Raw genomic sequence first — 25,773 nt, 5'->3', positions numbered from 1 at the left:
GCAATGTCAAATGTAATTGCTGTTCTTTGCTACACCTTACAGAGAGATGTAACTTAGTTATATAAGCAGCTTTTTGACATCAAGGTTTTTTTTGTACCCCGCAAAGTAAAAAAATGCTTAAGGAAATCAGATAAATTGAATTCTTAAATTTCTGAAGTATGTATCATGATGTCAAAGCAGCCATGAAAAGAGCTGTTGCTCAATTGTACACTATTGACTTAGAATCTGGCTAGATGTCTTTGGTGATGCAGACCAGTCTTCAACAATTCCAGTTTAAGTTTCATTCCAGGTGTGTGAGAATTGGCCTCATGTTTCCCTGCACATTGAAAAGTATGTGAATAAAGGTGATCTGGTTGATTATAGGTTGTTCAGATTTCCAAAAAATTTCCAACAGGTTCCCTAACCAGAAGTTTAAGGAATTAAGGAGCCATGACACAAGTAGAAGGGTTGAATGGATAAACAAATGGCTAAAAACTAAGACAAAACGGAGAGCAGGAATACATGCTCAGTTGTTGTAACAAGGAACATTGTCTTTGGAAGTCTGCAACAAACCCGTGTTGAGACCTGTTCACATAACATGGGTCTCGTAACATACATGACTTGTACTATCATAGAAATCGCTGGAAAAGGGGGTGTGCAGAGGTTAGTAAATCTGATGATAATATGTTACAAAAGGAGCAAGAATTAGGACCAACTGGCAATTTCAGAAGGGCCTCTGATGATGAGACAGTAAAATGGCAAATGAAATCCAAAGGTATCTGTACAGAAATGTAAGGTAGTGAGGATAAACATCCTAACTTTACATACAACATTATAGACTCAGAGTTGACAGTTGTCATCCAGGAGCAAGATGTTGGGGCTATGATAGGTAGTTCCAGAGAAGCCCAGTGCTCAGTGGTCAAAGCAGCCAATTAAATTTTAGGGAATGTTATGGAATCAGAACAAAACAAAGAACATGAGTATAGTGCTGTATAAATCCATATATGGCCTGCTTTTTGATTACTGTTCGTTAGGGTCCCTCCATCTCTAAAAGATGTAGTAGAACTGGAAAATGATGAAAGAAAGGATGACTAACATAATGGAACAATTTCTGAACAAGGACAGCTTAAGTAAGCTGGTACTTTTCAATTAGGAACTTGAATTCCATTGGATGGTAGACAGATATGTTAATAGTTTATAAAATCTTGATTAGCACAGGGAGTGCGGATAGGAATTAGCTGTTCATTCTGTCTATAAGAACTGGGGAAAATTAAATGAAGTTTATAGGAGCTAGTTTTATAACAAATGAAGTCAGCAAATAGGGTGGGGTTTTTTATTTGCTTTTTAAAATGCAGTCGATCTGCAGAACTCCTTGTCAAAGGACATTGTGTAGACTAAAATATGCATCATTTCAAGAAGAGACTGGAGAAGTTCATGGAAGAGAAACTGTTTGAAGGTTATTAGATGTGTAGAAATCTCATCTATGTCTAGTAGTCAATGAGCTGAAAAAAGAATTATGAGGAACGTGCTTGCCTGATTCTTATATTCCTTCATATGCGTCCTTTGACTGCTTTTGGATTAATATACTGGGCTAGATGTACAAGATCAGAAGAAAGGCACAGATGTAAAATATATAGTATGTTCTTGGCCTTCTCCATTAGAGAATACCCTCATCCTCCTCCTCGGTTCCGAGAGTCTAGGGAGAAAGGTATGAAATTCAAAATCATCTTATAAAAAGTTACTTTATTCTCAGGATTGATCATTTGTTTGATTCTTTTTAAAACTTGTTATGTGGGAACATAGTTTGTTTTTGGTTTGTTTTTCAGTGAATTGTTTTCTGTTTCAGACTTTTTAACCTGTTTGAATTGGCCTTCAGAGTCTGATAAACTTACCTACTTCTTTAAATAAGTAGATGAGTTAGTTGAGAAGCAGCACAGGAACTGCACGAACACATACACAGGACAAATTATTCTACAGTTGTTCCTCATGCTGCAACATAAAATTGGTTTGGACTGCATGGTGAACTCGTGTAACAGTTCACATGTCACATATTCACAAGTTTAAGTTTATTCATTAGCATGATTTTGTTCAGTGCCAAATAGCACTTTCCCAGTAGAATCTGGATGTGGCACTGCTGTTTTGGGTAAGAGATTTTAATTAAATACATGTGGGATGTTATGTGCAATTGTCTTCATTGTTAGAGGATGACCCCAGGTATATATAATTTACTACTGTATGTATAAGTTCAGTTTTATATTGCAGTTAGGCTGGACCATCATTCCTATCTGTGGCTATTTATTAGGTGGAATCATTAGTTATCTGTTCTGGGCATTTCAGCTTCTCCTGATTACAGTGCCTTCTATGTTAGCTATGTGTGTGGTCTGCTGTTTTATGGAAGGACATTCCTATTCCCTGTCACATTTGCACTTTACTGGATTTATCAAGGCAGTCATAGACTCCTTCACTAAAAGGGCTTGTCTTCCCCCAGGCAGATTTGTGATGCCATGTCTCCAGTATGTGATGTTACAGCATACATTCACACTAAGCAGTCCTCTCTCTTCTGGATCATGTGGCAGCATGCACCTTTTTGAAGTCTCATGCCAGACTGCACCACCAAAACATATAGGTCTCCTGTTACTACTCTGTGGATTAACAAATGTGTTACTGCAGAGGTGTTCTCTAGTGCCTGGAAACTTCATGGCTTAACCACATCACCAAAGCAGTGCCTACATACCTCATCAGCCAGGTGATCTCTCAGATGACTGTCTCAGGACTGCTGGCCTTCAGGCAAGTGCAATCTTCATAGTAGTGTTTTGGAGTTTTATGAAATCCAGAATGCACGTGCAGTCTTTCAGTCACATCTTTCGAGCTCATGAATGCAAGTGTTGACAGATAATTTGATGATCTTGTGCTACACAAGTGAGTAAAGCAAATCAGCTGCCCCCTGCTCTGTCAAAAGGTAGTGAAGCTGTGGAGAAAGGATGTAGCCAGTCTGATTCACTGCCTAAAGGTTCACCTGCCCACTTCAACTCCATCATGGGTAGTCTGAGCAGGATCATAACTCTGTATCCCAAATAAATGATCAGCTCTGAAATTCTGGCAGATATTTTCTGCAAGTGGGCTGAGTCCATACTTGCTGTGGGCAAACAGGTAGTGTCCATGTTTTTACTAGGAATGAACTGAGATCCATGATCTCTGTCTCACATGGTCCTACTTCTGTCAAAGGGAATTGATCCGTCTCCTTTCCTTGTTTCTACAGGTTGTAGTCAAATGGGACAGGGTAAAGTAACTTTTTTTTCAGGGTGTCCCCCAACCATACAGACCCTGGATTCAGTTCTGTGATAAATTGCTCATTCTGTTTGCTAGTATTACCAGCTGTAGACAACAACAGAGAAGTGTTTCACTGAACTTGCAGTTTTTATTAAATGGACTAGATTTTATGCAAGAGGGGGAATCCTCACTCTCTCTCTTCTTCCTGTGACTTAGTCACCACCTTTTTGTGGTACCTCCTGAATTTTCCACTCAATAGAGGTTCATCTGGATGTCATTGCTTCACATGTTTGTCTTCAGATTGATTGAATGTCTGTTTTTGTACTCCAGGTTCCTTGATTTCTGAAGGTATGAACACTTTGGACCACACAGTTTTCTTCATAGTCTAGTTAGTGATTATTTGACATTCTGCAGAGACCTTTGTTTGAAGCTCTGAATGCTTACTCCCTTCATCTGTCGCTTGAGGAGGTGGCATTCTTGCTGGACGTTATTTCTGTTTGATGGATGGAGGAGATTCAGGTCTGTATGGCCAAGTTTTTTGTGTACATTGTCCTTCTAAGAGGGAGAATGTCCCTCAACACTTACCCTGATGCTTTCCTAAGGTTGCATCAAAATTCCAGCTAATCTAGGAGATTCACATCCTGGTGTTCTTAGTTAAGTTTCATGCTTCTAGACCCAACTCTGTGTTGTTATGTATTCAACATCAAAAAGGTGTTCTTGCTTTACCTTTGCAGGGGTAAGTCTTACAGAAAGTTTCCTAAGCTGCTTGTTTCCACTGTGGGATGATGGTTCTTTTGTTTTGATACAGCAATTTGTCCTAACATAAATGTTGCTGTATTTGGCCCTGTTATGATACCAGCCAGCATTCTGCCAGCACTCAAGTAACCTCAGTAGCTGTATTCTTTAACATCTCATCCTAGACATGCCATACAGACACATGTCAAGCTCTATGCCATTCCCAAAATGTACAGTCACTTTATAATAGAACTTTTCAAACCATCACTGTTTGACTGATGGCTGGGTAGTGCATGCTGTCATCCACTGTTAGAATATATGCATGGGCTCCTCAAAGAAAATGGTTTCTGGTCTACACATACATTACTCTCACACTTGCTTTTTCCTTCCGAGTCTTTTTCGTATGTGTGTCTTCATCTAAGAGGAATGGAGTGAAAGTGGCAGAGGTATGTTCTGTCTCATATGCAATGTAGTTTGTGGGGTAGAGAGAGCATTCCTTTTACAGACACTTCAAAGCAAAACTTTTCAGTTTTATGTGACCAAGATAAATATGCCCTTTCTAAAATGCACCTGTGAATTATCCAAAGAAATAACACCATTACTGTTAAGGAGGATTTTTCCCCTTGGTTTTTAAAAGCTAGAGCCTGAGAAGGAACTCCAGAAATGCAGCTAAGCAAGAATATCAGGGTAAAGAGGAGTTTGGAGATATGCCAGCCTTTCAGTCAAGAAATTAGGGAAGCTGGATGAAGGCAATTTAAAAATAAATAAAGAAATAAGCCTTGCTCCTTTGCCTAGCTACAATCTGCTGTGTGTATGAATGCTGATAGGGGAATTCACATCTGTATTATTGAACTGGAGTTTCACAGACAAGAGCTTGATGAAAAGAGAATTTATTTTTGTCTCCTGAATTTAGCCCTAGGGTAAAACTCTGTAAATTCATTTACTTTAGAGACAGATGCATGGTAAATAGTCAATGTTTTGTGCTTATGCTACTTCTTTTTTTGCAAATTTTTGTAAATTAGCTGAAGCAGTTGAAGAACAAATATGATATGAGTATATTTTTGCTGCAAATGAAATGCAATAGTTATTCACTAAATCAGATTTTAACTGGGAAAGTAAAATTTAGTTTATAGACAGTGGTGGATAATATACCATTTACAGTGTATGAAAATTCAATGAATTCACTTTTCTAAAAAGTTTTTGTTGGGACTTAAATATATTTCTAAGGAGGCTGTTTTTTTGTTTGTTTTCTGGAAATTTCAAAAATGTTTTTAAATGTGTAGTTTTTGTACCTACATAGGGTCCTGATCTAATAAAATTCCTTTAGTTGGCCAATGTCCTGTATCGGGACCTAGATTCAAGCCAGTGGCTGAGTAGCTATTAAGGCAGTGAGAGAACTCTGCTAAGAGGAATGATGTGATACACCAGGACTTCTTTTTTGCCCTAAGCTTGGCTAGGGCTCTTGTAGTTAGCTCCTTCTACTTTATAGGTTAACTGTGGTTCCTCTTTCCAGGTGGAACACTTGGCGCACACACACCTTTCTCTTGTTGGGCCCTGACTTTCTATTTTTTTAGGGCTCTCTGTGAGATTCTATGACTGCCTCACAGTCATGAAATCCTTTTCTGTTTGCATCTTGATTTCACGAGTAATGTAAACATGCAGCAAATGTACTAGAGCAGCCAAGTTACATTACCATGATTTGAGTAACTTATGAAAATTCTTAAATGCTTTGAAATCTGTAGACTTTTCAAAGTATGGTAACTTGTAGAACTGTTTCTTTGGGGGATATTTTTCATGTAAACTTTCAGTAGCTTTGTAAGGTTCCTCCCATAGAAAATCAATATCCTTTCTCTTTTAATTATTTATTATTTAATGACCTAAGCAATGTACTGATATTTTTTGTATATTTTAGTTTATACAAAAGGTTCTTGTTTCTGACTGAGCCTAGACTAACGTTAATGTAGTAGGTAAACTTTCGTTAATTTCACTAATAAAATTATTCTTCATATTCTTATTATTGGAGTTACTTGTTGTAAGAATGATTTTAACTGTTCTGTATAATCATGATTTCCTAATGACTGCTAAAATTCTGCCTTAAATTGATTCTCAATGTTTTCTCTTGAGATTGAATCCTGGTTTCACAAGGTAAGTGATAGGGTCATCTCATTTCCCCTTAGCCATCCAACTAAGGCATCCCTCTACAGTGAAAGAAGAGCTATAGATATCTGCAAGGGCAGGTCACCCCTTTCTGTGATAAGTGAGATGAATCTTACCCCTTATTGCTGAAATCAATGGGAACCAGCTACCTAAAAAGCTTACATTGTTCACATTCATGGCAGCTTTAACTGAGGGTAATTAAATATGTGCTGATAAGAATGATCTTTATGGATCCTTACTAAAGCTGGTGAAATAAAGAATTATAATTAATCGCATGGGATTAGTTTAGGAATGAGGTATAAGATTTATTTACACATTTCATTGTTACAGATGTTGCTTTGCTATCAGCTGAACACAGAGAAGATACTTTCAGATGTAGCCAGTTACTGGTAGTAGTGGTCCTGGACCAAATATGTTAAATATGTATCTCAAAGTTTGAAGTGGTTATTGGTTCTCATGGAGTGACACAGAACCTTCATTTGCACTGATACATGAAAATCACTGTTTCAGTAAGAAGAAAGAAGAAGAAGAAATCTTTCTACTTTATTTATGCTTGGTTGTCTTTGGGGAATGCTATGTAAGTCTAAGGGTTTTTTTATTTTATTTTATTTTTTTTAACCTTCAGTTCAGAAGAAACTGACACACTATAAGTGGCCATGTGGGTCCATCTGTTGTCCAGCTATTTTTTAGCTCATCTTGCTAATTGGATCCTTGCCCTCCTCTGGAAGCATTCCCAGGGCCTGCACAAAACAAGCAGTTGATTTCATGTGGCACTCCTAGTAAGGGTATTTGAAAATATATTTTTCAGGTAGTTACCATATTTTTCATAAAATTGAAAAATGTAATTATGGGTGCTAGTTTTACTGTTTATTAAATGTGGAATTACGAATCTGTTTCTTTCTTTGCTTGTCATATTTATTTTCCTAATATACTATTGAAAAAAATAAAATAGCCCAAAATATTTTCTGCTAATTATGGTGTTTTTTTATATATACCCATACTATAAGTAAAGATGGGTTAGGTTGGCATATTTCTCCCATTATTTTTTGGTAAGCTATAAAAGAATTAATGAGAACAAATTACCTGCTCATCTTTACTAGCATAAGGTGAAGATTCAAATGGAACTAGCTATGCAAGAGTTAATAGACCGTATGCAAATCAGTGTTCCAAATACTGACAATTATTTGAAAAGAAAGAAAATTATCTAAAGTAATTAAAGAATATACCACAAGCAGAAATCAGTAAAAACAAACCAAAAACCACCACCAATGTAATCCATGGAACCATAATAATATATTTGGAGCATCTTTTTGAAAGTTGACTTGTCAGATATGGACCAAACAAGACCAGGTAGTTAAAGACCTGGGATGTTTTGAACTTATATTCACAATTACGCTTGTCAGTAGGCCTCAGGGAGGCATCTGTTTTCATTGCACGTGATGTTTACTCAGGCAACAGTGACTGAGGATTAAAAATACGGGACTGGTACACCTGACTTAGTGTGCTGTAGAGTCAGTTGGTGGAAGATACGAGCAATATTCCAAGATTGGTTACTAAAGCAGTTGCCTCAGAATGCTCCTTCTCTGATCAAGGTCCACCTCTTTCAGCAGTGGGATTGCCTCCATGAGTTGATCTCAGAATGTGATCAAACTTTCCTACAGTAGTTAACGATCTGCTCTTGTCCTGATCTCAATAAATGGCCTTTATATGAAACATCCTTACTATCTCCTTCAAGGAAGGAACAGCTTCCCCAAGAACACATTTTTGTTCAACTGCTTCCAAATGGTTTCTGAATGTGCAGCATCAAGGTGAGTCGTCTTTCTCACCTTTTAGCAGTCACTTGGCTGCCTATGTGGCTGCAATGAATGCTATTGCTATGTGCCACAGGGTGCTGGGTATCACAAACACAATACTCAGGTTCTGCCTTCCCTGAGTTGTCTATCTTCCGTGACTTTCCTGTCTTCAGCTAATCACCCTTTCAGGGACCCTCATGAGGGGGTCTCATGAACTTTACTACAAAGCTACTACTAATACTCATGAAACAGAGGTAATTTATCTTCTAGCCCTGGCTGTCAAAGCCCCTCTTTGATTCAGTGTTAAAAACTTGAGGAGAATACAATTATTCAAAAGTATCACCTCTCTCACTGGACCTTTCTTTGAGAAAACTTGAGTATAGTCTTGGCTGGATCTGTTTTCCCTGAGCCGTTACAGTAGTCTAAAAAAATCATCCTTTTTGTCTGCTCCGTCCTGTGACAACAAGTAGACACATATGTGGCAAGTCTGTGATGTGTCGTCACATGCACCCAGGTATGTATCAGACTATGTTTGCCTTTAAAATGCAGCTTCCTTTTTGTTTTCTTTCTTCTTTTGGGGCTATCATATGCAAGGCAGCCAAGGAATATTAAATTGTATAAGAAATTAGAGCTCTTAGATATTGGTAGTAGATCAGTATGTCCTCAAACCTTAGGAAAAGCTTAAAACCCAGCACATCAAGCACCATTAATCAGGAAAAAGTACATTAGGAATCTACTAGAGCTTGTTTAATAATATAAAAATTAAGCAATCAGGTATTGATATTTCTGCTAAACCCAGGGTAAACTTTGTTAGTCAGATTTCAAGGATCCTTTGAGGCAAGTAAGATCAGTTGATTATAAAGACTAACAACCATAATTAAAGAAAAAGAGCCTGGGAGGTATGTGCACATTCTGAAAATCTGAAAGACTTGGGACTGGCTACTCACGCGTCACCGCTCATCTTTTATGGCCTTTCGACATTCCAGGAGGCACGAAGGGCACTCCCTTAGAAAATGCTAGAAACAGTACAGAGAGCTGTAAGTCATGGTAAAACTGGTTAGTGTAGATAGTTATACTGTGAATAAAGGGGTCCTATTCTATTTGTACTATAACTGACTGAGGCAGCACACTTACACACTGATTTTGGTGCTTACCTGCTTCGAAGGATAAAAATGCTCTTTGAGTAGGCCAGAGGCTGCAGACTCACTGCTCTGCCTGATGAGGGCAATCATCTTCATCCTGGAAAGAATCAGTGAATTTCTGGAAGCTGTTTCCCTCTAGAGGTTCTGGTGGTTTGTCTGCTACTTGGACTTATGTTTGGTTCAGCAGTAGTTTTCCAACAGCTGATGGACTGAGCGCTTTGACTGCACAGCTAAAAATGAGCCGGCCTGCTTAGGTAATATAATTATTCAGAGAGCAAACTATGATCATGTGAAACAGGTTACAGCTGTTCCCTCTTTAGCTGATGCAAAGGCACCTAAGCATGAAGAGTAAAAATGTAAAGTAAAATGTAAAATTTTTTGACTAAGGAGCAGGGAAAAGGCCTTTTTGACCATAACTTCTGTTACTTTGGCTAATTCTGAAACTATTACAAATCACAAGTTCAGCATAGGGAGAGATTTAGACATTGGTCGAGGTTGCTTAGTACTAAAATCAAACCACTTGTCTCCTTTTAAGCAGTAGCCTACTTCAATTTGTTACCTGTTTCTGTACGTGGATCTTATTTCTTAAAATAGCCTGGCAGAACAGGATGACCAGTCATAATAAACATCAATCCATATAGCATCCCCAAAAGAATGTTATGCATGCTTTTATGTCTTATTTAATCTATTTCAACTATTTATTTTCCAAGTATATTCTAATTTTGCTCAATAAAGTAGGGTATCAAATTAAAGGCTACCAAAATTGCTGCTTTATATCTGTCAGTTCTAAGTCAACAGTTCTACTATGGCTACTCTGCTTGCTGTGGTTACCCACTACTCAGCATCGTGGACACTCTTCACAATACTTGATACTTAAACTACCCCCTTACCTAATTTATGCATTTCAGTCAAACAAGAAATAGCTTGTGGTCTGTTCCAGAGTTGATTATAGCTTCTTCTATATTAAAAGGGCTACATCTATAATTTACTTGCTTATGCCAGATGGCAAGTTGCTAATTAACTTCTCCTGTGCCTAATTTTTTTGCTTGCATTTTAGAAAAGCGCAATATCTCACTAGGGTCAACAGATTGTTTGGGTATATCATTAAAATTAATAATTGTTGTTTTTACAGTCTTTGTAATAAGTGGTAGCTTCAAAAAAATCTAAAGGTTCAAGGGCTGTAACTTAACCTTTAATACCAAGGTCTACTTCTATACAACTTCAAATCTTCAAAACAGAGTCTTAAAAATGACTTACTGTACAATTCTACTCTTACACTTTAAAGGCTGTTTGCATATCCTGCATAACAGGTGATCAGAGGACAAATTATTATTTTATTCAAGCAGTGGTTGTTGGTGAGAAAAGTTGTTTGTCCTTTCTTTTTCTGTTTCTTTTCCATTTCCCTTTTTATCTTCCTAGAACCTCAGAAGGGCTAAAAACTCTGAGGATCTCAGCTAAAAGCTGAGATTCCATTGCCTGATGAGGACAATCATCTTGATCCAGAAAGGAGACTCTGCAAAAAGTACATCAATCTGGCATTCTTAAATACAGTTTGGTACATGGTGTCTACAGAGTGATCTCAGGAATTCATCAGTTGAATTACACTTTTAAATATATCTGCATTTTTGTTAGCCAAAAAGGTTCTAGGTGAGGAATTCTCTCCATGAGCTGTTTTGTTGGGTTGACTGCATCTATATGATACCTTAGTGATTCAGAAGGTGAGGGAGCCAGCGTTTTGTAGGATCAGTTCCAGAATGAAAAATGGAAATGCTACAAAATACTGTATGTTTTTAGTTTCTAAGATAATAGCCATTATATATCTGTGTTGTGCTGATTTGCTTTATAGTGCTAAAATACTTTTTCTTGTCCTTTTCTCACCCACCCATTTTTGGTATTCACAAATGTAAAGATTTTTTTTTTTTTTTTTTTTTTGACATTCTTTGATAGGTGAATCATGGAGGGCAGTATGATTTTGAGTGCTAGAGTAAGAATAATCAGCTTCAGGACAGTTTTACAAGGGCAACTCGTGAAATGGAAAATCATTAATCATTCACTTTTATAGCATAGTTTTAAAGGAAAAAGCTTTGGGAAGATAGCTTTTTCTTGGTTACCAAAAAACACAGGAGATCATCATTATTGGATAAAGGCTTTTTTTACACTGTGTGCAATAAATGATTTCATTCAACAACAACAGAAATATCTCTGATTTCAGCACGTTTCAGCAATTTAAGAGGAAGAATCAGGAGGAGAACTTGCTGAAAAAAGGGCAGGGAACTGAGAGCTGGATTTCATGGGTGATAAAATGGAAACTTCCCAGATTCTGGAGGAAACTCTTCAGAGTTTTCTGCAACTCAGAAGATCACTGAGGTGACAGACATCAAGTCTGAAAGCAAGGATTCTTTTTGAACAAAGAGAAATGGGCAGGACATGACTTGTTTATAAACTTTTCCTTATATGCTGCCTTACCCAGCTACTTTGAGGTTCACTATTAAAAAAAAAAAAAAAAAAAATAGTTGTATTATGTAATGTGGTTGGGGTTAAAATCCTTTGAGGAGGTCTACTTTGAGGAGCTCACTGTAAGGAAAAAGTTTAAGTAATCCATTTCAAAGTTCTGCTTACTGAAAACAAAAAATTGTTTAGAAATACATAATATAAACATATGCAACTTTCTTATCTGGCTGATATCTTCATTATTCCTTTTTTTCTTTTACATTGAATATTCATTACAATTGTGTGTGTAAGTAAAACGAAAACATTTTAAACCTTTGTCTGTATTATTCCTAAATAAAATTTAGAATACAGATTCAATATATGCTTGTGTTTCTCTCTCATTGATTTATATGAACATCATCTTTTCTCCTGGAGCAAGACCTAGCTAGGTAAGTGAAGCCTATTTTAAGTATTAGCTAAGACAGGCTTTTGTTAACGCTTCCTTCAATCTCATCCTACTTTCATTTTTCTGTTATCTTCAGTTAGCTTTTAAATTTGGTTAGCTTTTTGGAAGTAGTTGTGAGATTTCGAATGCTGAGCCCGCGAAGCAAAATAAAATCAAGTTTTCTTCAAACCTCATGAATTATTAAGAATGTAGTCATTCAATTTATAGTAGCTAGACAGCCAGTCTTCCTCATTCTCTTCTTTGAGCATGCATACTGATATGCAGAATGACCGTCCCACAATAATTTTATCCAGTTCTTTAACAAAGAAGAAAGAAGCACTGTATCAACATTATATCTTATCTGATAAATCTTTAACTGGTGCTCAATCTTTTTGTTTTATTACTGTTATTGATGATGACTGTTTTAAGAAAATTAAACTCAAATGCATGTTCCTTCTGTGGAATTAATTCAATATTCAGTAGCTTTAAATACAAAGTTGCAATCCATTAAAACTTTCTGGGCACTGAATGTGTCGGGGAAAGATACCTGGGACCGTGGTTCCTGTTACAGTATCCTAGCCAGAACAATGTAATCTTCATATCTCCACTTGTCTTTTGCTGAAGTCTTTTGGAACATGAAACATTTTTCTTGTGTGTCTTGATTCTTTTCTTCTTTCATGCTTCTTTTCATTCTTCAGGGATCTGTGCTGGTACTGAATAAAAAGCTATCCGAACTAATGAAGTAGACACAGTATCACAGGATTTAAACTGATTACTCCATCACAAGCTTTTATTTCAAATGAAGATTAAATATACATGCTTTATTCTGTCAGAATTAAATATATATTGTATTACTGAAAACTAACATAAAATTTAATGAAAATAACATAAAAGGGAGTGGGAGTATTTATAGCTCTGTCTGATTATACTGCTGATATATCTATAAGTAGGGAAGGAAACAAGACTAATGAGAGAAAAAAATAGGAAGAAAACAAAAGAGTGGCAAATTCATCACATTTTTCAGTTTGTCTCTGTACAAACCATTATACAAGATGAGAATACAGGTGCAGAGGCAGAGGTTCCAAGGGCTGTGAAACCTGTTCTGCCACAGAGGGACATTTTTGTGTTGCAATCGGCCAGCTCCACCAGGCAGCAGCCACTTATTTCACTTGCATTTCTCAAAGTTCAGATATATTAAGGTAGAAGACTAGATTATCCTACTCTGGAAGTTTTGTGGATTTGGAGGGGATATTTTTGTTTTTGTTTTTTTAATGAAGCGTAAGTGATCTGAAAGGAAATATTTTTAGTATACCAGAGAAAACAAAGGCACAACAGTATCCTTCAAATATTTCCTTCTATTTACATATAAAAGATTAAGTCCTCTATTGGCTCGCTTAATTTACTTTGTTCAGATTTAGAAGTTAACATTATTTCCTAGATATTCACCTTATCTCTATTCTTAGGAAGGTGTAGGATCTCAGTCTATCCAAGAATTGTCTGCTGTCCTGTCACTTACTAGCTTAAAAAATACAGAAAATGGAGCCAGTTCAAAATGCTTTGGAGGGAAACACTATAAAACTTTGTTTCTAACAGATCTTTTTTCATATTATGTCACAGCCTCTTGCAGCAGTGGGAAGTCAGGAGAACTGAAAAAAAAAGATCTATTATTCAAGCTTACAAAGGACTAACATGGGCTCAAGAATAGGAATCAAGAAAACTTGGTCTTTTTTTTTCCTCAGTTCTCAGAAGTCCAGAGAAATAAGTCTAGATTTCTAGTGACTAATTACCTTTGTATATTCTGCCAAATTATTAATAAAATTATCTGTGTAATTGCTAGGGGGTTGGGGGGGTTGTTTTGTTTTTGTTTTTCCATCTGGTAATTCTGACAGATATATATTTGCATGTGAATTTTACTTTTCTAAAGTGTCTGCTATTTTATCATTAACTTGCTATCACTGTGCATTTTACCTATCTGAACCTTTATGAAGGTGTCTTGAAATAGTCCATATGGCCAAACTTCTGTTTCATCTGCAGTTATACATCCTTACACACTTAATTTTAGCTACATTTACTGTTTGCCAGTAGTTCAACAGTTGCCATAGTTGTTCAACAGTAGAGGACTTTTAGCCTTAATTAACCTCATTATTAATTATGAAAAGAGATATCTCTTAAAATGCAATTCTCAGCATACAAGAGACTTGGAGTTTGTTCCTTTTTTCTGAAGAGGCAATATTATTGACAGTGATGAATTTTAGAGGCCACAAGGATATGCAATGAAGTAAAAGCTTGATTCCAGTCCTAGCAGATAATCTCTTGCTTGCCCAGATGATCTAGGATCTGTTTGCTCACTACAGACCAAAAATCTTTGTAGGTAGATATCTCCTTTTGGGAGATAGTTGGAGAAAATGTAACACGGAGCTTTAAAGTAAAACTAATTTTTCTTATTATAATGAACTGTAAAATTCTTCTTCTGCAGTATTTTATTTCTAAAGTAAACTGTGCTTTCCATAGAGAATATCAGAATATTCTTCTTTTGCCTTGAATGATCTTTGCTTAATTACACTCCTTAAACATGTCACAGACTTGAAAATTATCTGAGTAAGTGAGAGAAGTTGATACAGATAGGACAAAATGGTTTCTGTGACTTTTTTAGTTAGATGAATTAGTTAAACTGGTCTTCTCTACCATTTTGTTGTCTTGTACTTTGAGAAAGAGCAGGTGTTGCTGAAATCTTGTAGGTGTACACAGAATTTTTGTTAAAATTGTAACTTGTAGTAAAAAAAAAAATGATGTCCATTGATGGCGGAATGGTGAAAGGAGACTTTACATGTGTTTTTCAATAGTTTTTAGGTCACAGGTTTGCAGGATCTTCTAGTTAGTCAAGTACTGGTATGAGGGGGCCTGGGTAAGCTGGAAGATAAATGTTTGCTTAGTTACCTTTCCAGGGCTAAGTAGTCAGTTATTGACTTTCAAAATCCAAATGGAGGTTTGTGGTGAGAAACAGGACATCAGGATTTGTGAACTATGGAGATAACTACTTGACTGAGAGGAAGAGCTTGTTTTCATACAGATAAAATGATACCCCCTGATTGAAGTTACTGTCCATTTCACAGATACATTCTAATAGTAGATGGAATTTTAACATTGCAGTATAATTCTTTTCATTATTTTTCACATAAATTTTGGACTAAAATTTATTTCACTGTAAACATGAACATTTGCAGTCAAAATGGGACTTAGGTGTCCAGTATTTTATTTATTTGTCTGTGTTCCATAATTTTAATTTCAATGGATGCTGGACCATCACCTGTAAGGTGGTGTCTATTAAAATAGTCATAAGGGCAGTTCAGGAATATATCTTGTTCTTTCCTGGTACTCATGAAAAATTTTCCTTTCCTTTCTCTTTTCCTTCTTTGCATTTAAATAGGAAGACAGCTACCTTCAGATGATACAGGACTCACTGACAATCACTCTTGCTCCAGTCCTACTTCATGAGCACTTCAGAAGATACTAACTGAGGTATTCATTTGTCTTTTTCATTTTTTTAATTTTTACTTTGCAGATATTAGATAGGTATAAGAGTAGACAAAAGATGTCTCAAGAATCGAGACCAAGAGGAGTAATCATGCATAGAAAATACAACAGTTTTGTCCACAAAGAGAGCTACTGGGTGATTTAATCTAATGTCTTTCTATAGCTGGGCACTATGCCAGGCAATCTTTTCTTTATGAACTGAAAAATCAAATAATTACAAATACGCCAAAAGGAAACATATTAAAATAAAGTTAAAATGTTGCATTTTTTTTTGTTTCCTGTCCAATTGTATGTGATGCTCTGGTTATCTCCAAGAATGGAAGAATAATCTTTCAGGAAAATGCTGGACATGAACACTCAATCACCTAAACAGTGACTGTAGTGAGCCCTTCAAAACTGCATGACATTTACAGGTTTCTTCCTCTAATGCTTACAAGGAATTTCAATTAAAGAAAAGCTTTGATGTTAATACAGTACACAAATGTTACATCACAGTTTATTTTTCATAAAGCCAAGAGATTAAATATAAAAACTGTTTAAGGAAATTTTATTTATAAATATTTTGTTATTTAAAATATTTGTCATTTTTGTCAGATACATATGAATTAGTCCTTTTATGTAGAAATGAACTACTCCTTTTGTGTATATAAACAGAGTCTATATAAAGGATTAATGGCCAGAGAATTCATAAAAGGAAAAAAGTATCTTGTAACCCTGTGATCAGGTGGATTTGTGTCAGTCCTAAATTTATGATCTGCAGCTGTTGAATGTCTGATAGGAGGATCTTCTTCTAAAGCATAATAACAGTGTGAGTCCCTAGTTAGAATAAAGGATGCACTGTGCTTTTGAGAAATAAAATTGTCTGAACATATGGATAATGATTACAATACTTCACTTAGCACATGTTAACAGAACTTTTTAAATCGTAGACAGCTACCAGCACAGATTTTATCTAAAGTGTTGTGGGTTGAACAGAAAGTCCGTGGATCAGTGTTTGTATAGTCAGTCTAATGTAAGCAGTGCAGGGCTGGAATTCTGAAGAAAATGTCTCATAATTTCTATAATATCATCTCTAATAAATATATAATATATGCAACTTCATTTTGTATTTTTTTAAAGCTCTTGATGTTTATGTACATTTTTCTTAAATATTAAGGGTAACAACTTTTGGAAAAGCTTATAATTAAATAGTTAATATAATTGTATGAAAGTCATATATATTATTTAAAGTATATTATATGTATTTTCATTTTTAAAGAGACTGTATTTACTAACTTGTAGATTTTAGCTAGAATAATGTTACCATTAAAATTACAATTTATCAGAAAAATGACTAATTTTTGTTGGCTATTACGTATGGATGCAGAAAATAAAGAAGTTCTTTATTTCTAGTTTAACTTTGTGTGCTGTTAGCAGCTAACTACCAGTATATAGATTCAAAACCTATGAGGTGCTGCATATTCTCAGATTTTAATAGAGCAGCTGGGATTTTACAGTCTCAAATGTAACAGATTGGGCCCCTTCAGAAAGGATTATGGATTGGTTGTATCTCATAGTGGTACAGTTCATTTGTGGAGTCAGTGAACAACAATTTTAGCAGTAGAATTAGCCACTTATGTCACAGGTTAAAATTAGCTGAGTCTGTACGCCAAAGCAAGAGGATGGAATGTAAGACATGGCCAAACATGTGAACAAGTTTTCTTCCAGTGGTATTTGGCCAGGCCTAAAAATATCTTCCACTCCAGATTTGAAAGTAGTGGAAAAGTTAGACTATTCTCTCTTGGGAAGAGACTGCTTGTAGTTATTTCAGAAGTCCACATTGTTTCAGATTTCTAAGGTAAGTAACAATTATTTTAATTACTTTTTACATACATATTATAACATATACATATTAATGATTAAGTTGTTTTAATTTTGCTCTTTATTTAATATTTGGGTGTATTCAGCTTCTCTTCCATCTGATTGTCTGTGTAACGTTTCAGCTGATTCTGTCCTCATTTAAGGATCATGTTGCTATTTATATGCTTTTTTCTCCAGACCCAAATTTAAGTCTTGATTTTGTATATGTAATTGTAATTTAAATCTCTGATAATTTCAATATGCTTATTTTTATGATTAAATGCAGTGCTAAGTTGTACAGTATAGACTTGCACTTATATAATATTAAGATGCTAACTTTTAGAACTTCTTAAATTTTGACCGATATCAGATGACTATACAGAGACATTTCTATACTTTCCTATATATCATTTGCAGCAGTAAACTTCTGATGTTTGTAGCTGTGAATTTTTCTTAGTTTCTTTATCACATACTGAAAGTTTAATTTAGTCAGGAATGGATTCCTTGCTTTTGCTGAACACTTCTCCTTTCTTCCTTGACAGTGTGATACTAAACTTCTATCTGAGGAACTGTTTTCAAAATCAGTTCTAACTCCATGGAAGCTAACCTGAATTAATAAGGAGTGCCTAACTATGTGTATACAGAACTTCTTTTACAAGCTTGTAGTCTCCTTGAATCCCAGTATATTTTCTCTTGGATGATTTCACTGACTGAGAGAAAATTACTAAATAACCGGATATCAGTGGGTTACTGACTCATTATTAGATGATTTAGTGAAACATTCTTGGCATCTTTCTGCTAGATGTTAGCGCTGAAAACTTAATCATGCATCAGAATGAGCACATAAATTCCTAAAGCAGGACTTCGGCAAAGTGTAGGAATGTGATTGGTCATAAACCAGTTTCTTAGGCTTATTTTATGGAGATATGGGTGATTTCTTCATATCTATCTTAAATACCTACTTAAGAATCAAGACCCGTAAGTGTCTGTCCTTCTTCATTGTCTGTGAAGGGGCCTAGATAAGTGTGGCTGATGTAATTTGTGTTTGCTGAGATGAATTCTATCTTATGTAGGCATGTCAAAGGGAATGATACAGGAGTAAGCCGTAATAGCTTTGTGCCATAGAGTCCTGAAAGTTTGCAGTCAGTTATGATTTTGGTAGTTCTGCTTATCGTGAAGATCAGATCTAAAGCCGCATTGGTTGAGATGAGTTGGCTGGCATTTATCTCCTTCTAAACAAATGTGAAATTCACAGATTAGACACAGACCCCTTCTGATTACATAATGAAGAATGAATGATCCTTGGATACCACTGTGGTGTAAGGAACCACTTCATGGAGTTAAATTAAAAGCAAAAGATTCTGTATTAAGCCCGGTATTAGGGGAAAATATTTAAAAGACTGTCCTAATGGAGGAAGACAGAAGGATGTGGTGCATCTCCACTGTCTTAAGAGATCTTTTTTCTAAACCTTTATGTCTCTGCTAATAACATGCAACTTTTTCCTGGTTAAAACTGCATAGTTAAAAGTAGGTTATATTTTAGGGTTTTTTCATAATCATAAGGCTCCAATAACAATATGAAGTTACAATATTCATCCTATACAGATATGTGTAACTATAATTAAAGCTGAGGATCATCATGAAAAAATGTACTTTTTAAGTGATGGGAAGAGTTTTGGAGGAACAGTTCAAAAGAAGAAATGGATAAATTATTTCATACAAACTCAAGCCATTATCAAAAGGCACCAAAAAATTGTCAAGGCATACGTATTTTTCCTTGAATAGCCTTGTGAGACATATTCTTTCCTGTGAAAAATAATGCCTTTTGCATGAGATATAAATCCCAAGTCCTGACCTCTTATAGTTATTAATTATTTTCATGACTTGGAATTAAGTAAGCTGGATTTCCTGTGGATTTATTTCTTGAAATTGATTCTCTTAGAAGTTTAACAAGCAGTGATGGAAGGTTTTCCATGATGTAGACATTCACAAGGTCTTTCTCTTAAATAGGTTTTCTGATATCTAACAAGGGGTGGCAGTCATCTTGCCCATTACAGTCTGTCAGTGGAGACACTAATGGGGTTTCCTTTTCTCTATTCTCTCTCATTTTTATAAAGTTTTTAGGAATACAATCTTTCTGAGACCTCTATTTTTCTATTGAATTTGTTTGAAATTGTCCAAGAAGCTCAAAAGCTTTTGTAGAGAGGATAGAGAGGAATGGGAGACACACGGTATGCCTGTATAGAGTTTGACCATATAAATCTTGTTTCCTTATTAAACCAAGCTAAAAGTATCAATACAGTTTTGCTAACAGGTCAATTCAATATCCTGGCCAAGTTTTGAGCTTGGGTGACTATATTCTCAGTACTTACTTCTTCTGTAAGTTTGGGTACCTGGGTTAGTCTTCTCATTAAGCTTTTAGTCTTCTTATTAAGTCTTCTCATTAGTCTTCTCATTAAACTTTTCTGTATATGTGCCAAAAGCTGTTAAATGGCTGCTGCATTTCGTGCCATGGTTGGTTATGGTTCTGTGGTGGATGGAGTAGTTCTTCTGTATAAGAATGTAAAGAAGAATATAAACTAAAGTACTTCAATATTTTTAAAAATGGAAGGTGATATGTGATAAATGTTGGATGTTACTATGTTAGCTATATATTCCTGTCACTAAGACATAACATATTTGTTTACATGTGGGTGTGCATATATATATGTCATGAAAGCTATCTGTAAGAATCACATACATATTTTCAATAATGGGATATTCATGTTGTATGTTCATCTTGTAGCAATGCCTGTCAAAACTCTTGAGTTGCCCCTTGTATATTTGCTGTATGGTCAGTACTCTGAGGATGAAAAGGAGTTTTAGTACCTCTTCTTGGCCTTAGCTTTTTCTAATACAGACTTTTTCCATCACAGAGTTATTAGTCCTGGATGCTACTGGCTCTGAGAAAAGATTGGCTGTGTACATCAGCCTCCGTTTCAAGCCAAGCTCTCAAGGAGGTCCAACTTTTAGTTTCCAAGCTGCAAGATCTGCTCAGAGAAGCTTGCAGCCTGTATTAGAGATAGCTAATGACAAAGAGAGCTTATGTGCAAAGTCCCACTGCATACACTTTCCTTAGTTTTGAGAAAAAGGAGGTCGAAGTAAAGAGCAGTAGTAGGTAAAATAAAAAACATTTCATTCAGACTTTTCAGATAGCTGAGAGCAGATTAGGTTTAAAAGGTTCTTAAAAATATGTGCTCTGGAATGAACCTGAGTCAGCAGTGCACTGTTACGGCAATGGACCCTAACCACATGCTGGCCTGCATGAGCAAGGGTGTAGCCAGCAGGCCAAATCCCAAGGTCCATTCCAGCTCAGCTTTGAACTGTATTAGATGATCTCCCAAGGTCTGTTAGAGCCTAAATTTTCTTGGAATTTGTTCAGAAAATTTTCCTAAATATTCCCTTTTCTATTATTATTTTTTATCTGCTGGTCTCATTATTCCTCTGGTTGTCTTGCTAGCTGACCCAATTTACTGTATCTCATATTTCATGTCTACTTTCAGTGTGAAGATATCGCCCCAGTTTACCAAATGTGACATGTCATTGGAGGTTGGTAGCTAGCAGTATTCTAACATACCTTTTGGGTCCTTTGACCATACTGGGCTTTCTTAGTCATTCCCTTTCTAGGGATAAAAAATGTTATGTTTATTGGAAATATTATCTATGAGATCAGTCTTTAGATTGTTACAACTGCAAAAAGATATTTTTCCTTTGTTTTTGTTGGCTTTATTTATTTGAAAATATTTAATGTATTATCAGTTTCACAACTTCTTTTAAGCATTTTTCCTTTTGCAATGTATCAGGGTAAGCACTTTAAAAGAAATACAAGAATTATAATTTTAGGAAATGAGGCTATTGAAAGATAATTGAGGTAACAGTGTTCCTTTAATTGACAACTGGTTTACTGGACATTGGTTTCATTGTCATGGTAATCATTGCTGAAAGGATTTCCCTTTTCAAAGATTCCATGTTGAACCAAATGTTGAATTGTTCAAAGATCCTCTGTTGAACTAATTCTTATCAATTCGCTTGTAATTAATTCCTAATGTGTAGTTTCCCATCTTTTTCAACTTAATGACACTTTATTGCCTGATTGCTTCAGGGATTCTTAGTCATTCATATTATTAATTCATTAAAATAATTGTTAATTAATCAGCTCAAGAATGCTTGTCTTTTTACTTTCTTTTTTCACTTTTGACCCTCAGTGCTCTTTTTATTTGTTACAATAATTGGAATATCTTTTCAGGATATTTAAAATATTTTCATTGTCCTATTCTGATTATTTCCATTATTGGTCTTACATTAACATATTTTAGATTTTCTAGAGAGTGGCATAGATGAATTAGAGAAGAGCTCAGCAGTGTTTGAAGGATGGAATGCTATTTTGTTTTTTTCTTTACCAAATTTATCATGATAGTAGAACAACCTAGCCATGTCTTTCCTCTGAGCGAAGCAGTGGCTCCCAAATCCCTCTGAGTTCAGAATTCCATTAAAACTAGGAGCTGGTAGATCCTTCTTCAATTTGATGTCTTTCTCAAATACTACCATTTTTGTCTCTTGGCCTTGCTATGTCATTCAAAATCTGTTTGCAAACTGTACCAGTGCTATGTATTGCTGCCTATAAGCTAGTTGTTGTATGCATCAGATAATACATAAGAAAGCATTAAGATAGTTTATAGCATAAACAGATATTTCTGGTCTCTTGGGTGGGTGACTAGAGAAGATGGGGAAAACCAGAAAATAAAGGAGAAAAATAAGTATGAAAGAATAAGAAATGATTATAATTTTAGGTTTGAATTTTACTTGGAAATATCAGGATGGAAGTGGACAGATTCAGAGTTTAAAGCCAAAAAGCTAACAGGGAGGATTATTTTAATGTCAGCATTCTCTGTGGGCTAAAAAATCACAGGAGGATATTTGAGAGACTGGTAGAAACAGCTGTAGTTACTGCTTGCCTGAATGAAAGTTTTTGCAGTAGGGGTAAGAAAATGATAAGACAGATTTCAGCTTGCGGAGAAAGAAGGATTTGGGTTTGGCCTGAATGCAGACAACAAGAGAGAAAGAGAAAATACTGTGAATGCTCCCAAAAGTCAGCATGGATGAGACTGCATTGGATTTGGTTCCCTCCGTATTTCTCAAAGAGTATACCAGGAAGCTTTGTACCTTCATACAAAGCCTCAAGGCTTTTAACATGTATTTCAGTTCCCAAAAAATGCAATTATATTTGAGGCTAAAGAGGTGAAAGCTGACTCAGAGGAGACCCAGAGCCAAGTTTTACGTAGCATGGATGGATATATTATGGAGTTTTATGTAGATGGAGCCAAGTTTTATGTATTATGGACAGCAAGACCCAGGTAGGAGATAGTAGTCCTAAGCTTTTTGTGCTACTACTATTTTTCAGGCTATTTTCTATTCTGGCTATTTTTCTGGTCTCAGATGCTCAAATACTCAAAATGCTCAAAAAAGGGGCTTGTGTGCCAAAAACTTTTTTACTTTTTTCAGTTATACTGTTCCAAACATTACTTTTCCCCACAAATCTTACCTTGCCTGTAACATTCTACTTTTAGTTTTGCTGTGTTCTAGATATTTTATATAGATATAAAATATAGATATTTTCCACTTAATCAAAGTACTGAAAAGTAAAGCTTCTGAAAACTGTGATCTTGTTTAAACATAGAACTGCACTATGGAATAGTAATTTCTTTTTCCGTGCAGTTTTTGCAAAATATTTCGTAAGTCATTTAATAACTAGATTCAATGCATGTGTGAAGATAAGGCTGTCAAAAATAGAAATGCAGTTCTTATATTCAAAAAGTTGTGTAAGGCTTTATTAATGCATTGCAATAACAGAGAAGAAATTGTTTATAAGACGTATTTGATAAAACCACTTTTTGTGTCTGAGTACCCCAAATTCTTTCTGAATTGTATATTTCATTGTTGGTAAAAACCTCTCACAATCTATGAAAAGAACTTAGATTTTTTTCATTTACTTTAATATCTTTTATTATTTTGTTTTTAGTTAAACATTGATTGAACTGACAGTGCTGTGATTCACAGCTTGTGATTTGTTTTGTTAACTTTGTTAGTATGCTTTTAGTCATGTTTATGGTTTTGAGTTATTTAGTAAGTGAAGCATATAAATGGCTATATCATAAAACAAAGGCAGCAGAAAGCTGATTTTTTCTTTCTTTGCCTTATCACAAGAATCTGTCTTGTGCTACCTTTTCCTTCTCTTTGTGGCTCTTCAGCATTCTCATTGCACTTCTTTCCCTATGTTACAGTCTCTATGCATGTGTTTCATGTGTTTCCTGAGTGTACTCACTACTTAATCTTTTTCTCTTATCCCCAAGGGTCTACTCACAGTATTTGATTTACCATCTATACGACTTTCAGCTTTACTTATGAACCTATGATACAGTACAAACTAAGCGTGCATTCATGTTTGTAAGTCAGGGTAAATATAAATTTGGTCTGAGCAGCCAAAAAGGGCTACAAGTCCAACATCCTGTCTTTTCTTTTTTATCTATAAAGTTCATGATGCTTCTCTGTACTAAAAATATTCCGTGGAGACTTTTCCTTTTTTACATGTCTGGTTTCATATTTTGCTAATTCGCAGCTAAAAAGAAATGAGAACATTTATGAAACAAATTTCACATCTTGAAATATATTTCAAGATTGTGGTAGATTATTCGAAATCTCAGGTGAATTGCATCCAGGCTTAGCAGAAAACTTAGGCAGAATTTAGGTGCCCGGATTCTAGAGAACAGTCCAAATCACCTACAAACCTGGACTAGGTGAAACTGCAGAAATTTAAGGTCTGGCATCATTTATCTTCATTTTGTGCTAAAACGACCCTTAGAAACTTGCATAGGCTTTCCCAGAATTTGAGAGCAGTTTATCTGAGCTTAAGAAAGCCTAATTTGTCATTCTTTCTCTCCTGGAGAAATGCTTAAAGGGAAGTTACCACCACTGTTCTGAAATAAATGAAATGCTAGTGTATTGTAGGTGTAAAAATCATAGGGTTTTATTCAAAATATAAATGCTTTGTTCCCTGCCTATGATTTGCAATGGAGCTTATTTGCCAAACAGATCAGATGAGAATGCTTCTGAATGTAGATGGGACTTCATATTTATGCTTCTATGGAACTTGCTTTTCCAAATGAAGGCTTTGCAAAGGTCATGCTACCTTCAGCAGGAGCTGCAGTTGTCTTCAAACCTACAAGGAAGAGTTTAGGAGGAAATAGGTGGAGGTAGGTCTTAACACCTGGTAGTTCATTTTTCACAAACTACCGTTACAGATCTCAAAGCTCTGGAGCTGTTGCTCATTGTTTATGGTCAAAACTTTTTAAACAGCATTGTGATGGATCCATAGGTAGCAAATAGCATAGTGATATTGTTATTAGACTTTCCTGTTATAATACTATATTGTCTTTTTAACTTCTGGGTTGTTTTTTTGGTACTGACAAAGAGAAAAATCTCAGACCAGAAAAACTGATTGACATGTCAAGCACTGTTGTCTGCAAATCATTAGTAAAGAATCCACCTAATTTGAGAAACAGGAAAAGTTATAGAAGTGCGGTAGAAATGTCTTTCCCCATGTATGCCCAAAGAATGACTTTAGAAACTCAGGACATATTTTGTGGACAATGTAATGTGCTTGTTCTTTGATCCTAATAGGAATTGTTTTTGAGTTTCCTGAAGTGAGATTTTTAAAATGAAGAAATATATCAAAAATAAATCTTACTTTTCAGATTGCAATGTTTGATTGATGTCAATCAACTTCAATTGAAAATTAAGAATTTTAGTAATAATTGCTTATTTCCATTTTGGAGAAAATATTTTCTGTGAAAAATACTACTTGGAGATACAAGGAATATATATATCATATGTGAGATTTTTTCTTGGTTTATTTTGGAATGCATGCATGTTTAACATTCATTTCTGGGTTTCGTTTATGCTTCATTTATTTTTACAGCTAACTGAAAGATCAGTTATTTTATATCTTTTAGTTCCTTGCTGTTCATTTTAATCTGAAGAGTGGTATATGTATCAAAAGTAATATTCATATGTTTTACTAGGTACTTTGCCTTCTGTTTTTGTTCCATTATTGCTTTGTCATAGTCACTGAAGAAACATAGAGTCAGTTGCTGCCTAAACATTTAAAGTCAACATCACCAAAAAAGGCTTCTGCAGTACATGGCTTTTGATGATTTCCTTATGTGTCTAAAAGACATTTAAATTAATCTGCTTTCTCTTGTGTAAATAAAACTGAGTACTAAAGCTGTTATGACCAGGGCTGCAATGCAGCAGAAGCTCATCAGTTTGTGGCCATTGACAATAAAAATTCATTAACAAAGGGCAGAGGTTCAAAATATGTAATGAGACACAGTATACTTAGGAAAACATTGTG

At 35.3% G+C, this 25,773-nt stretch overlaps 1 protein-coding gene across 12 annotated transcripts in view; it reads left to right on the top strand.

The window, feature by feature from the left end:
- Positions 1–25,773, top strand: part of SGCG (sarcoglycan gamma) — a 143,699-nt gene that overhangs the window by 23,530 nt on the left and 94,396 nt on the right. For 9 of the 12 annotated variants that reach the window (XR_010387304.1, XM_026108834.2, XM_026108835.2 and 6 more), the window contains exon 2: positions 15,379–15,470. The gene's annotated coding sequence lies outside the window, so the exon portion shown is untranslated. Of the gene's footprint in view, positions 1–15,378; positions 15,471–17,123; positions 17,323–25,773 lie in introns of those variants that run through there. The other 3 variants (XM_064505011.1, XM_064505012.1, XM_064505010.1) reach the window with 1 other exon arrangement.

This window comes from Dromaius novaehollandiae, chromosome 1 (assembly GCF_036370855.1).
Source record: "Dromaius novaehollandiae isolate bDroNov1 chromosome 1, bDroNov1.hap1, whole genome shotgun sequence".
In the NCBI taxonomy this organism is placed as follows: domain Eukaryota; kingdom Metazoa; phylum Chordata; class Aves; order Casuariiformes; family Dromaiidae; genus Dromaius; species Dromaius novaehollandiae.
The sequence above is the reverse complement of the archived record's forward strand: the minus strand, read 5'-3'. Positions and strand labels throughout refer to the sequence as shown.